Below are 15,339 nucleotides of genomic sequence, written 5' to 3'. Positions count from 1 at the left end.
TGTTATTGTATTTACCCTCATTATTGCAGTTATCACTTGATCTTGTGCAAAGGAGGATTCTGCACAACAGAATACTTCCAAAAACTGCCTGAAATGAAAATTGTATGAAATCCCAGCTAAGGTAACATCTTCTTTCCAAAGATTTGTAAGAGATGATGACATATTTCTGCTAAATGATTAAACTGGGAAGTGCATGGATAGGCTGAGAAAAATTGTGAATAGAAAAGAAATCCAACCAAAATGAGACAAGATAAAAAAAAAAACAAGTCCAGGAAGGGTTATACCTCTGCACCAGACAACACTGATAGAGAACAAGTGACTACCATGAACAGACCACAAGGGGACTAATGAAAATGTGACTACTTAGCAGCCATCAGGAATTCAAGCCTGCCTTCTAAATAGTGTTAACTGAGCCCTTAATAAAAAACTGATAAAGCCTCACAGTGTACCTTCTCTATGTGAGAGTACTATTATCCTGTTTTCAGAAATGAAAACTTCAAAATTAAGTTGCTTATGCTGATTTACCATGGATAATAGAAGACAAGCAGAGAAACCTGACTTACTACTTCTACCCTTTTCATCTGCCATCACTTCCCTTCCTTTCAGATTCAGGTAGGAACTTTCCATGGCTTGGCAATCACTCTCCCCCATAAGAAGATTGTCACTCTGGTTTTAATTCCAGCCAGAAATCACTCCTACAAATGACCAGATACAGATGGACATCGTATATGCAGAATGTGCAATGAGCAAACTATTTAGTCTCTCCTTTTAGGAGCAAGTGCAAAGACAATTAACAAACATCACACGAGTTTCCATTTGAAAAGTCATTTCTTGCATGCATAAAGAAGATGAACTCCACCTCCCCTAAGAGTTTTACTGGAAAAGGGCCAGCAATTTCTCATTATTAACTACAATTGCCTTGGCTGTATGGATATTATCAATGAAGAGCCACGTTCCTCCTGCATAACTTACTAATGCCAGTGAGCATACTGCATTCTAAAGAGTATGGGATATTATTAACAACGTTATTATTCAGGGGTTTCCTTCTTTGATTTTGAGCTTAATCAGAAAAGAGTTTTAGCAGGTTGATGTTTAGTTCCCTCCCTCCCCCCCCCCCCTTTTTTTTTTCTATAAAGGAGCTATAATAGTTAATGTTACCTTTAAAAATATTATTGTTGAGGTTTTAAAAGCAACAGGTGTGATTTGCTGCTTATCCCTTCAGCTTCAGCACTGAGCCATTGCCTCTCACCACTTGTAATGCACCGATGCAGTGTTCCACACAGAGCTGGCTTCATTTTAACGCTATGTAATGCAAATTTCCTCCAAAGCACTTTCACTGTGAAAGTTAGGAACTCATATAAATATAACATTAACTATCCATATGCATTTCTTATATCAATGGTATCTTGTGGCTCAATAGCTGATCAGACTTACCCTGCTACTGTTAAATTTATTCATGACTCTACTTCATCCCTATCCCCACCCCTGAAGAATTTCCTCATTTCACTTCATTTGATTTGTATCCAGGACTTTGCTGATTCCATCAATCCCTATAGTCAGATGACTTAAGCTTCAGATATACTACATACCTGAATATGCCAACACTGTACTGGTTTCCGTGCTGTCTAAAGCTCCTTTTCGCTTGTAGAAGGTATAACACAGCATAGTTACAGGCTCTTGCTCAGGAAGAAAGTTATAATTGGGATTTGTAGCACTGATCGAGAGAAGTCTGGGAATATTCAGTGATTTTCTCTGGCTTCTGATAAGCATCTTTTCAAGTTCTCTTTTTCAGTTTTGTAACTTGTTTTACCCTTGCACATAACAATAAATTTTCAGTCTTATGTTTTGCAGTTTATACACAGAATCTTATAGCACTGAACTGAACCTGAAGCAATTTCAGGTTAACATAACTACACAAAACAGTGTAACCTAAATGGCCAGTGAATTTTAAAAAAGGGTGTATTTTCACAAGAACAAGTAAGCCCTTCTGCAGCAATTCTGTGTATTTTAAAACCAAGCTTCCCCTCATGTTTCATCATCATCTGCTTACAATATGAAGAAAAGCAGATGTCTCGCTACCAAGAAAACATTTCCTTCCAAAATCTAGTGTTAAATATTTGAGTACACTTCAAAGCACACAAGGTAAAGCTTTTAAAGATCCATGTGTGGACAGTGAACAACATTCTGTGAAGTTTTAAGATAGGGAAAACAAAAACAAAAACAAAAATAATTGTTCCTAACCCCCACTCTTAGAAACATTTTCTTTCATAAAATGATGAAACTTTTTTGCAACATGTTCTATTCTCAAAATGCACCATGAAACCATCAGCTGAAATTGTCTTATAGACAAGTCTTTCTAGCCCCACCACATCATCCTCTTCTCCTCTTTCCAAAACAAACACAAAACAAAACATGGAAAGTCACAGTTTTTTTGACAATATTGAATGTTTTTAGAACAGCTGATAGAAAACCCATAATTTTTTCTTCTGTTTCTTTGTCACCTTCAAGATGAAGAGAAACATTACCATGAGCAGAGCTAGATGCATGTTTTTTTTTTCCAAAACTAGCTGAGTCTAGACAGAAATTACTTCGGGGGTCTATTTACTCAGTTTCCTTGCTGCCACTGCAAAGAAGTTTAATAAAGCTCTGAGTATAGGGAGACCAGAGAAGCAAAAGTGAATGCACCTCAGCAAAGACTTGAAGCTAAACATGGAACAAAAGTGGCCTTACTGTTCATTAAAAAGCGTATCTTTAATCAGTCTCAATCCATGGTCCTCTTATGCCCCTCTAGATGTTCTGTACGTGCTCCTGTGTGCTTTATTTTATGTGCTTTGCTATTTTGAAATTCTGCATGTCATATCTCTCTCCCAACACCTGCCATCTTAGTTTTACCGAGACTCAAATTAAGCATGTGGAGCAGCATTCAACTCTTGTAATGCTCAACATCTACACAACAGACAGCTGCACTGAAAACGGTCACCCTCTGCTCCCCCGACAGCCATTGGGCACAAGTGACAGTGGAGATTAACTACAATGAGAAGCCCAGCTATAGATGTCTACATTGCTAACATTTACATTTGTCCAGAGAAATCCTATCCCCAGGGTCTGACTTAAAAAGCCTCCTTTGATTCTGTTCTTGTTCTTCTTCATTTCCAACCCCATTTCTGTCCCCCTAGCTGTCAACAGAGGCTGTCTTCTCCAGCTACCTGCCCTGTACTCTCATACCTTGCGCAGGTATATACAGCCATTATATTCTGTGGGGCCTGGGCATCCCCTGGAACAGAGGTCAATGATACATTTTCATGAGCTACTTTCTCACAGAGAAAAAGACCCCACAGCCTCATGACAGGCTGCTCATGTACAAAATGACAGAGGTTTGCCCACTTAACGTGCTTTTGAGTTGGAGTTACAATAAGCCAGCTACCAATTTCCACTTGTTGTATGCATAATATTCAGGAGCTAAGATGCAAAAACACTGATGAAATATTTCACTGTGATTTGGTATGATATTTTACTTTCTCAAATGGAACTGCTTTGCAAAATATCTAATGTAATATCAAAATTACACAATTTAATTCTCACCTGGTACAAGCCACCTGCTCTCCCAGGAAAGTGGGTATTGCAAGGACTATTTTCTGCCCAGCACCACAGACCTTAGGACAGAGATTTTCAAAGCTATCTACAGGACATTTAGGCCTTTGAAAATTCCATTAAAAATTCATTCTGTAGGGCATTCTGCTGCACTGCTGGATTAATTCTTTTGAATAATATTAAGTCCCCTCCAAGGCCTCCACTAAGCTCCTTCAGGACAGTTGGAATGTTAAAATTATAGGACCATACTATGTAATTATTGCTCCAGGGGTAAATAGGCAAAGCTTGAATCTGCATAGGAATAAATGTATTAACAACACAAAACACTGCCTTGCAGGGAAAAAAATAATCTTAGTTTTCAAGATCATACACCACCTGTTTGAATTCCCCTGCTGGAAGAGCAGATTCCCAAAGTCTGCTGCTTTTTCTGTCCTTTCTGATTTGCTTTGCTATGTATGAACAATGCTTTCTCCCACATGGGAAGTAGATTTTTCCTTCTTTTCCTCTTTCTTACTTGATTTTAAAGTAGCAGTTATAGATAAAAGCTTATTCTCTTGCTCTTGGAAAAAAATAAAAATATACTCTTTCTCTGTTTTATCCATATATACTTATATATGGATAAATGTATATATATACAACATGTGCAAACAAATATTATTTAGTATATCTGGAAATGTTTTTTAACAGTAATACTAAATAAAAACTTTTTTTATTTTAAAATAAAAATATTAAATTGTTATTCTCTCTGTATTACTATTATTAATATGTAATTAATATGAATATGTTATTAACATGTAATATTAAATTGTTATTCTCTCTGTATTGAAATATCATATAAACATTGTTGTTCTTCAAGACTGCAATTCACTTTTGTGCAGTAGGACCCAATACCTGCTGTGCATACATACTTTCATTCATAAAGGTCAAAGTGAGTATCTCTACCATGATGCCTAATTTTTTAGTCTTCTCCTGAAGGTCATTTCTTTAATTTAGCTCTGAATTCTTCAGTGTGTATGACAACTAAGAGACCAGTAAGTGCAAACTCCAAAGTACAAACTGGACTCTGATTCTCCAAATTGCAGGTTACAAATCTTTCAGAGGAGAGCAGATTTTGGCAAGATGTGATCTCAGACTTCAGCCGCTGAGCTGTGTAAGTGGTAGATGCAGTAGATACTTCTGACCAACCTGAACAATCTGCTGTCCTTAATGTCGGATAACCCAACCGAAAGGCCCTGGGACAAACGGACACAACGACCAGCGTTCTGTGCCGTAAGCCCAATTTATTGCTACGTGACAGTATCTTATATAGCGCAAAAGCGTCCCACCCAGGAACCCAGGACCCCTCCCACTGTGCTCGCAGGCACCCCAGACCCTTCCCCTCGTGCATGCAGGCACGACCCAGAGTAACCCCACACTTAAAAGTGAAAACATTTTCTAATCCAAGGGCATCATTTAGATTCTTTATGTGTTAATACTGATACATAAAAAAACATGAAAGAAAAATCACTTGGATGCAGCATGAGAAATGCTTAGCTGAGTTCAGGCACATTGCATATGGATTAATAATTTGGATGCCCTTCAGAAAGTTCTTTCCAGCAAAGTGTTCTCAGACTCATGTGAAAACTTCACGAACCTCTTGGTCTAGGACTCTCTCCAATTATCTCCATAAAAATTGCTTTTTATAAACTGCAGGAATTTTGGTGTTGTGTGGGTTTGGCTGGACAACCCAAATGACACTCTCAGAGAAAGGGTCACCCTGTCCAGACACCTCCCAGGGCTGCCCCAGGAGAAACTCAACTCCGTGGTCTAGGGGTGACACCCATCAAGAAGAGTTGAGGGTGCCCTCCCATCTCTCTGCAGAGCCTTTCAGACAGAGGGGAGGTCACTGCTCAGGGTTATGTGACACAGAGGATGTGAGAGAAGTATTATTTCCGGATGGCACAAGATTTATTAGGGGATGCTTAGGGGAAGAACCAAAGTGGGGGAAACGGAGAGATCCAGGTGATTTGGGATCAAACATGGGAAAAAAGGGGAAAAAAAAAAAAAAAGAATAAAAAGGGCTGGTTGCCTGTATACAGGTTGCTGGCCAGCATGTTTTTCTGGCTATGCACAGCACCTGATTAGTGCAGACCATCCTATCTTAAATTTCCTTTTTTCCTGTCCTGCATGCACGTGTATATGTGGTTCTAAACGATCAAGGGTCAGAGACTCTTGGGGTGAACTGAAGAGAATGCAAGTGTGCATGTGAGCAGTAGCAATTTTCAAGCTGGGCTGCACATGGTCTGGGACGTGCATTTCTGTGAGTAATAGGTCTTTGCAGCTGAAGCGGGGCTGTGGACTTCAGGAGCTCCTACATCCAGATGCCAGAAGCTGGGGTGACTGGGATCGAGGGACCAGCTACTGTCTAAGCCCAGCTGCTGGAGGGATTCACATCGTACATATGGTCACATGTGTACAGATGTATATTTTACACGCATGGACCTTCCTCCTGATCAACCAGAGAGGGGAACAGGACGAAGCCCATGGGACTGTTTATGTTTTAAAGTGCTCACTGTGTTCATCTGTGCTGACAAGCACGTCCAGCTGTCTGTATACGTATTGTGTACATGTTTTTGTGTGTGTGTGCCTACTGGGAACCCACGCTCAGCCTCAATGTTGCTTGGCCAGGGGGGTACAGAGCTGCATCAGCCTTGCCTCTGGAAGGCTTCTGGATTTCAGACCTAAAAATTTTCATTCATTTTAATTTAGAAGCAGGACTTGAAGTAAAAAACTTCATTTTCTGTCCGGGTCACTTGAACCATTACACCTTCTGCTGAAGGTTTTGTCAGCCTAGCTTCTGCAGCACCCACTAACAATAACAGCACCAGCACAGTGCTTACATTGCAATTTGTGTCTTCAAAGCTCTTTGAAAATATCTGCTAATTAATTCAATTAATTAAAACAATTAGTCTATGAAAACACTACACACTCCTCAAGTCATCCAAGTGGAAAGCATTTCCTTTCTAACTTTCAAAAACTAAAAATATAAGTGCATTGAATTCCCTTAATACCTGTCATTCTTACTCTATGCCAATTAACAGCTCACATATTCCTACCTAATGACCAGAAATAAAGAGATACAGGGTGTGAGAGAGAAGGAAAGACTGTTTTAAGGTATTAAAGGGAATTTAATTAAATATTTGTTGAGGAGTAATTGTGCATAAATTGCATGACAATTAAGTTTTATATCATTAGTACATCTTAATTAGTGTCTTTTCATGAAGAATGTTTAATTTACTCACAATTGTTTTGCCTTATTTTAAACTGTGTTTCGTTGTAAGCCCTTTACTTAAATCCATTACCCATGACTTTTACACTTGGTACTAGAATTGATGTTTCTGATATTGCTAAATGTCTGCAGCTGCCCACTATGATCTAATTGAGTCATAACATCTCATTTCCCATATTCAGTGAAATTCTTATTATTTCCTGACTTAATTCACAGTATATTTTTATATACCTATATAAGATTTTAAAAATGTATGGGCATAGTGGGCTTGTGCACTTTGCTGAGAGCAGCAGCCTTCTCCTTAAATTTTGGAGATGAAAGGTTAATTACTTTATGGTGCTAAAGGAAAGCTGGTATTAAATAATACAACAGGAATATGTGAATGAGATCAAAGCATCTTTTGATTCATATTATGGAGCACTGTTAGAACAGGTGCATCAGAGCTACCTTGACTGCTGGAGGTCATTCGGTCAAGTATTGCTGAATTATGCAGGACCGGGCAATTTTATGGATAGTAAAAGCACTGATAGAGTTTTGCATAAACATATTGCCTCCAAGGAGGATGACTGACTTTTTAACTGTCTTCAGAAACATCAAATTTTTGGCAGCTCCTAAAAAATAATTTCCAATCTGTAGGTAAAGCAGCAGTTCAAGTCAGAAAAGTCTATATCTTGGTCACAGAGATGGTGACAAATTGACACACCAAAAATCTGTAGGAGAACAAGTAATCAACCAATCAACCATTGGAAAAAAAAAAAAAAATCATGCAAGGCAGGGCAATGTGCTCAACTGACTGTGACTAGGAGGATGCCTCTCTTTCCACATATAGTCTTCCATAAGTTAACCATACATATACCATTCCACAGACAATATATCACATCATCTGTGGATTTTTTTTGTGTGTTTTTTTAGGTCCTTTTAATACAGAAAATATCTGTAGTCTTGGTTCTTTACTGAAAAATGGGCATGCCTGAGACAAGTTTTAACAATAATTTAAGAATAACTGACAGCATGTAGCTTTGCAAGTCAATCTGAGAACATAAGACTAGCTCTACTGAATCAGACAACTGGTGCACATAGCCAAATGCACACCCTGATATAGAGACAATGATAGATCTACTACTCAAAATTTCAAGAGAGCAAAAAGCCTGGTCTATTCCTGCAATCAATTCTGTTTATATTTCCCAGTTTTGTTCAGGGATCTGGGGTCCATGAACTTGTCTAATCTTATTAAGGACTGTTGTGTTTTAACTCAGTCTGCAGCTAAATGCTACACAGCTGTTCACTCACCCTCCAACCTCCCTCTCTGGGATGGGGGAGAGAAACAGGAAAGTGAAGCCTGTGAATTGGGACAAAGATGGTTTATTAAGACAGGAAAATAGTAATAATAATAGTACTACTAATAATAATGTGTACAAAACAAGCGATGCAGAATGAAATTGCTCACCATCTGCTGACTGATGCCCAGCCTATCACTGGGCCGACCCGTCACCCTGGCTAGCTACCCCTATATATAATTTAGCATGATGTCAGATGGTATGGAATAAACAATATGCATGGGGGAGGAGGGGCAAAATTCCTTGTGGACACCTGAAAGAGTTGCAAACTAATAATAAAATTTAGGTGAAGGAAAAGTTCCTTCTCTGTTGTTGTTGTTGTCTTTGTTTTCTTTTCCATACAATCTTAAAATGAAGGTCCCTTTTTCTGGCCTTTGGTAGATTGCAAGCATGCCAGAACACTTCACATTATGTAGATCATATTTGTCTGAAACAATAATATCATACCTATAGTCTGCTGCAGGCTGAAATGTAGCCTATGCCTCAGGTACTGTTTTATGCCTTTGCTTTTGTTACTACATCCTTTTAAGTCTTCAACAGGGACAAGAAATTATCCTATTCAGAAGAAACACCATCCAGAAGTAACTTCAGTTGTTAGGGCCTGAATGAAACCAAAGGCGGCTATAGAATCATAGAGTAGCCTGAGTTGGAATGGTCCCCTAAAGATCATCGAGTCCAACTCCTGGCACCACACAGGTCTACCCAAAACTTCAGACCATGTGACTAAGTGCACAGTCCAAATGCTTCCTAAACTCCGACAGGCTTGGTGCAGTGACTGCTTCCCTGGGGAACCTTTTCCAGTGTGCAAGCACCCTCTCAGTGAAGAACCTCTTCCTGATGTCTAGCCTAAACCTCCCCTGCCTCAGCTTGACACAATTCCTATCCAGTGGGTTCCATCACTGGTAACTAAAGAGAATAGATCGGCGCCTGCCCCTCTGCTCCCCCTCGTGAGGAAGCTGTAGACCACGATGAGGTCTCCCCTCAGCCTCCTCTTTTCCAGGCTGAACAGGCCAAGTGACCTCAGCCGCTCCTCATACATCTTCCCCTCTAGGCCCTTCACCATCTTTGTAGCCCAGTAGCTTACTGACTTGAAGAAAGAGGCTTTAATCTGTCCTGGTTTGTTTACTAGTGAAGGAGCATGAAAGAGATGCATGCCCTTCCCTCTGAAGAGTAGGTGAAGGAACAGCTAGTGCAAGGAACACAAAAATCAGTTTCACCAGACTAATATGTGGTTGTATCTGAGCTTCGAGACTGCAACCCTCTTCAGACTTCCAGATGTAGAGGAATTCTTTGGCTGCAGCCTAAAAGCCACATGTACATAAGCTCCCCCAAGCCAGCAAATCTTCTGCCTATGACCTTCCAGGAAAGAGCAGTGTAAGCATGTAACCAAATTAAAGCCAAAACTTTCAGCCCGGTCCTTGACCTGAATAGGGAGTGAGGATCCGGATCCTGGCATTTATACGTGATAGTTTATATGCAGCCAAAGTAAATACTGCAGTCGGAGGTCATGGCGCTAGATTTTGAAAAGTCCTGCATAAAGAAGAGGTCTCAGAAAAGCAAATTTAAACAACATTAATGTCAAGTAAAGTCTTTCTGATTGCTATATTCTTTATCTGTTGTGACTAGACAGATGAAAATCTATGACGCCAATTTTGCCTTTTAGGTCATTTCCTTTTTTCTTTTATTTATTTCTTTTATTTATGTTTATTTATCTTATTTTAACAGGCTCTGTACTACTTTTCCTCACAGAATGACTAGCAGAAATATGACCCTTACATGCCTTTTGTATTTAATTCATTAGGTCAACTCTAACCACTAAGCCCCCTGTCAGGTTCTTTCTGTTAGCGATAAGGAGCAATTGAACCTTAAACATTGAAATGAGGTTGATGAGCCTATTCCACAAGGTCTCATGACTCCACACATGTGAAGTGAAATCTGCCAGGTGGGGATCATTTGACCTTTGCTATATAGGAAGCATGAGGAGTTATGGGAAGAATTGCCACTCCAGGGGAGTTTGAGGTTCAGGTTACTGAGGGTGCTTTTCCATCCACTGTCCTGGTGAAATTGACTTGGTGTTCCTAAGTAGGCTGCTTTTTCTTTGTGTTTTCTACCATCTCTGTGAAATTGTTCTGAAGACGCTATAAGACGTTAACATCGGCGGTGAAAATTCAGAACAGGAAAAAACTGGTGGTGCTACTTCCCTGTGGAATTGTTTGGCAGCTGGTCAAATTCAGAAGCTGGCAGGTGAGTGTTCCTGGCTTAAAATTTGATTTGGGTTGGAAGGCTTAAGGACCCAGTCCTGGTCCCCAGTCCTGTCAACTGTCCCACCACGTCTCAATTCTGATTGCTATATTCTCTATCTGTCATGACTAGACAGATTAAAATCTGTGATAGCAATTTACTTTTAAGGTCATTTTCTTATTTCTTTTATTTATTTATTTTAACAGGCTCTGTACTAATTTTCCTCACAGACTGACTAACAGACCTATGACGCTTGGGCACCTTTAAACCTGAGAAGTAACAGGTGGTTTCTCCGTTTCCCTTGGGGATAGTGTACTCTTCTGTATTTTGCTTCTATACAAACAGTTCAAAATTTTAACTCTTAATTCATTAGGTCAACTCTAACTGCTAAGCCCCTTGTCAGATTATTTCTATTAGTGATAGGAGCAATTGACCTTAAAAGACTGAAGCCAGGTAGATGAGCCTATTCCACAAGGTCTCTTGGCTTCACGCTTGTGAAGTGAAATCTGCCAGGTGTGGATCATTTGACTTTTGCTATATAGGAAGCCTGAGGACTTGCGGGGAATTGCCTCCCCCAGGGTGTCTGGGGGCCACACATTGACTTATACCACATGTATTGACTTACATATTGTGAAAACAGCATTTCTTTTACCAACAGCACATTCTCACAATTTCCATTTAGTGAAAGTAACGATAAGGCCACCAGTATCTATCCAAGCCTGTTTCTACTTACCAAAAGGCATAATTTTATTTCACTTTAAGGCACCTTTTCCACACAGTCTGTTGTTCTATCTTAATAAATACTTAAGAATATTCCTCAAAGTCAGGCTTACCTGTAAGAACTTGAGCTTCTGAGTATTTTTATTTTATTATTATTATTATTTTATTTTTAAGGGCTGGAAAGGGAGCTTAGAATCCACATAAGTAATTTCACTGAAAACAGACAAGGTGAGGGAAGTACTCAAACTCCTCAGCATTAAACAACTGTAGAATCCAGGAACACTAACCTGCCAGCTTCTTAACTTGAGTCACTTCCAAGCTCCTTCACAGTGAAGTTGTACCACCATGGTTTTACTGTACTGAGAAGGCACCACCAATGTAGTTAGCACCCAGAGTCCCTAAAACTATTTCACAGCGATGGTGGAAAACATGAAGAAAAAGCAGCCTGCTGGGGAACAGAGTCTATTTCACTCAGCCTATCCCTTAGCAGCCAGCCCCCTCACCCCGGCTGGCCATCTGTATATATTGTTTAGCATGATGTTAGATAGTATGGAATACCCCTTCGGCCAGTTTGGGTCAGCTGTCCTGGGTCTGTCCCCTCACAGATCCTGCTGCACCCCTAGCCTGCTCACTGGCAGGACAGAGCTGACAAGTCCTTGGCTTACTGGAAGCGCTGCTCTGCAACAATTAAAACATCAGCATGTTATCAGCACTCTTCTCATCCTAATCCAAAACACAGCACCCTATCAGGTACTAGGAGGAAAATTAACTCTATCCAATCTGAAATAAGGACAAACACATTGATACCATCTGCCTCTACATCCTCCTGTGACAAAACTATTGCAGTAGTTTCAGTTATTGTTATACCTTGTTCAATCTCATCCTTCAAGGAGAAGAAGGAAATTAAAATCTCCCTGATCTTGATTGATATCCTTTCAATAACACTTTACTTTTACAAGATTCATGCCAGATTGTCCGAAAACACTTGACAAAGAATAGCAAATTTATGAGATTTACAATAGGCTGCATCCTGTTTGCCTCAAGATATACAATGAAGTAATAGTAAATCAAAGCCAAGATCTCTGAAGGTTTTGTCTAGCCAGTCTTAACTGCACTATATTTGGAAGGCATTGTCATCACAGATGAGGTGTGAGTGACTAGAGTTTTGGGTAGAAGATGAAAAAGCACATGCAGCACACCACACCCTCTGTTACCTCAGCAGTAACAGAGTTTCTGCTGTAAACAAGATGCTGGTGTGGAGGAAAAAAAAAAAAAAAAAAGAGGGAGAGAGAAAGACCAAGAAGTGGATGATTTAGTCATTTTAGGACTGCAAGACACCACTACACTGTATAGACATGGGATACAGTCTTTGAAATATAGTCATGGAAGCTGAAATTAAAGACAGGTCTGAAAAGAGCTACTGTGGAAGACAAGATGAGATTAGCTCATTTAGCCTCACTAAATAGGAGGGTGAATTGAGCACTCTGCCATAGCCTCATCTAGCCTTGGTTTCTTTTCTGAAACAGTGTAAGATCTAAATGCATGAAGTAAATACTCGGGAAGGAGAGAGAAAATTTCTGTTTTTTAAAAAAAAAAAAAAAAAAAAAGAAGAAGAAGAAAAAATAACTTTTTAAATTAAAGGAAAAAAAATGATGTAAAATGATGCCAAAATTAAAACATTTCCAATGAGATTTTAAAACATCTTTTCCCTAGGAATAATAATGTAAAAAATAATTTTAAGAAGGAACTCAATTGTGTAATGGATAGGGTAAATCAAATTACCAGTGATAACTTGAGGCCAGATTTGGTGATGCCTGTAATTTTAAAGACTTTCTGCTAGTAGTCTACACAGGCTTACCTTCAGAGGATAACACCCAAGGTTATTCACATGTGGAATAGAAATCTAAATTGTTCAGTAAGACAGTATGAACAACTCATATTGAGAAGCTGATGTGCAGGCAAGAGCAGTGACAGTCTCTTTCCTTTTTTGATGTGAGTTCATTGTCCTGTTGTACTCTGATTGTTGCACTCTGATTGCATCAGTAACAAATCTGATACTTTTAGAATGAATATCCACAGGTATCCTGACAGGTACCTGCTTCTGTAGAGAACTCTATGAGAAATAGCCTAGTGTCTAGCAGAAACTTGATCCTTTGGGATCATTAAGGTATATAAAAGCTGCTCATTCAATTACAGGTGTTATTTTAATGATAACTAAAGAGACATGATGAACATAAAGACAGGTAGTTCTTTGAAGGCCGCTTTATTCTGGTTTACTTTTTAACTTGGAAACATAGAGACATGACAAAGCAAGAAAAGACAAGCTAGGAAAATATTCAGAAATAAGGAAGCAGCCTAGTTCTTAACTGAAAGTAAAGGTATGGTAATTTTCCATATCATATATTATATATTGTCAACGCTGTAAACATGTGCCTTTTTACACTCCGACAATATCCCCATGTTGACATTTTAATGGCTACGTTTCCTGAAAAATTTTCTCTGACACATTTTCAATTCACCAAGAACACAAGGCCAAGTCTCAGCACAATTTACATATCTATATGCTCAGCAGCCAGGCTTTCCTATAAAACACTTGCAGACATTTTTTCAGAATAAATCAGCTCCCATTCATGTGCTTCAGGTATGGCTATATATTACAAAATGTGCCGGATTCAGTCATTTGTAATATAACACTTAATATCAAGAACTCAGAAAAATACAGCACTGTGCTTTTCATGAAAATATGGTTCAGCTTGGGGCCCTGGACTCTTCTGAAAATTGGCCTATAAATCAGTCTGATTATTCCTCATTTATATAGCTCAGTTCCACTTTCAAAGTCAGCTGGAACTTTAACATTGACTTCAGTGGGACCACTATCATCAAGTCAATATTCTAAAGCAAGTTACCAAAGCAGCTTTTTAACAAGTAGTGCTTGATTTAAAGAAAAGAGAACGGGGTGTGCATGAGAAAGTGCAAGAGAGGGAGAGCTAATAACCACCAATAGAAAAAAAAAAAAAAAAGAAATAATTTCTGAAGCTGATATTGAGAGAAATGAGTGGGGTATCTCCATGTTTTTCCAGTGGAAAAATACAGTGATTTACTAATGGTTGATGTTGAAACCCCATCATCACCAAGTGGGGTTTAGATAAAACACCTCCACACAGAGGATAATCTCACAGTCATGTCAGGATGGAGGGTGGGATAGATAATCTATTTGATACTTCAGCTCCTGCATTTTGCAATTCTGTCTACCAACTGTGCTCACTTCTCTCTTTCATGAGGTATCTAATCATTTCATTGTACCATGCACTGTTAATCTCTTGCTGTAATTTCCGAAATCTGTGAAATCACTTTTTATGCAGTATATATTTCAAATCTCTTCAGGGTAGATTTGTGGCTCTGTATTATTTTCTTTCCCTGTATGAAATGTTTCAAAAAACAAGGTGCAGTCACACAATGTTCCTTTTACTGGATGACTGTACACATTTTTATCTTTCTGAGTATAAACATATCATCACATTCTCCCAGGAACTTGTAGTGATATAGTTGAAATAGTTTCTGTGTTATTTTATGAAAGCAATGATAACATTCATAGGCTTAAACACAGCTATGCCTTAACAACCAAGGGAAATACAATGTTTCTCACACTCAGCAAGTCTTATTAGAAGGGCATGAATAAATAATCTCAACAATTTGAGCTAAAGTATTCATCCAGCAGCTTGTCCCACTGATGGGCCCATTACTAATACCACCAATATTAATCATTATTTAACATCATGTTTAAATTTGTCATTGCCATTTAGACTACGGCATGAAGAGAATAAATTACCTGTAAAATAGAAACAGTCACTGTTTAATCTTTCCTATTTCATCTGATCTTAACTGATTACAAAGCCTAGTGCACTATGCTTACATAGGGATTGTGATTAGGTGGGTATACAGTGAGTGACTTCTGAGCTGAGCTCTTATTTTGATTTGTCTGCAGCAAACTACCTTTAAGTTTTACCAGTCCTGACTGTTTGCTCCCAGTGGAAAGTGCATTTACTTAAACCACCCACCAGGAAGACAATTCTGAGCCTGTCATCCCTTTAATGCCATATAAGCAAACTAGAACGACATGCCAGTCACCGCCATTTGTGAATGGTTCATTTCTACTGGTTCTTCATTGAAAATACAAGAATC

This window comes from Netta rufina (assembly GCF_964035555.1).
Source record: "Netta rufina genome assembly, chromosome: 3".
NCBI classification, from domain to species: Eukaryota; Metazoa; Chordata; class Aves; order Anseriformes; family Anatidae; genus Netta; species Netta rufina.
The sequence above is the reverse complement of the archived record's forward strand: the minus strand, read 5'-3'. Positions refer to the sequence as shown.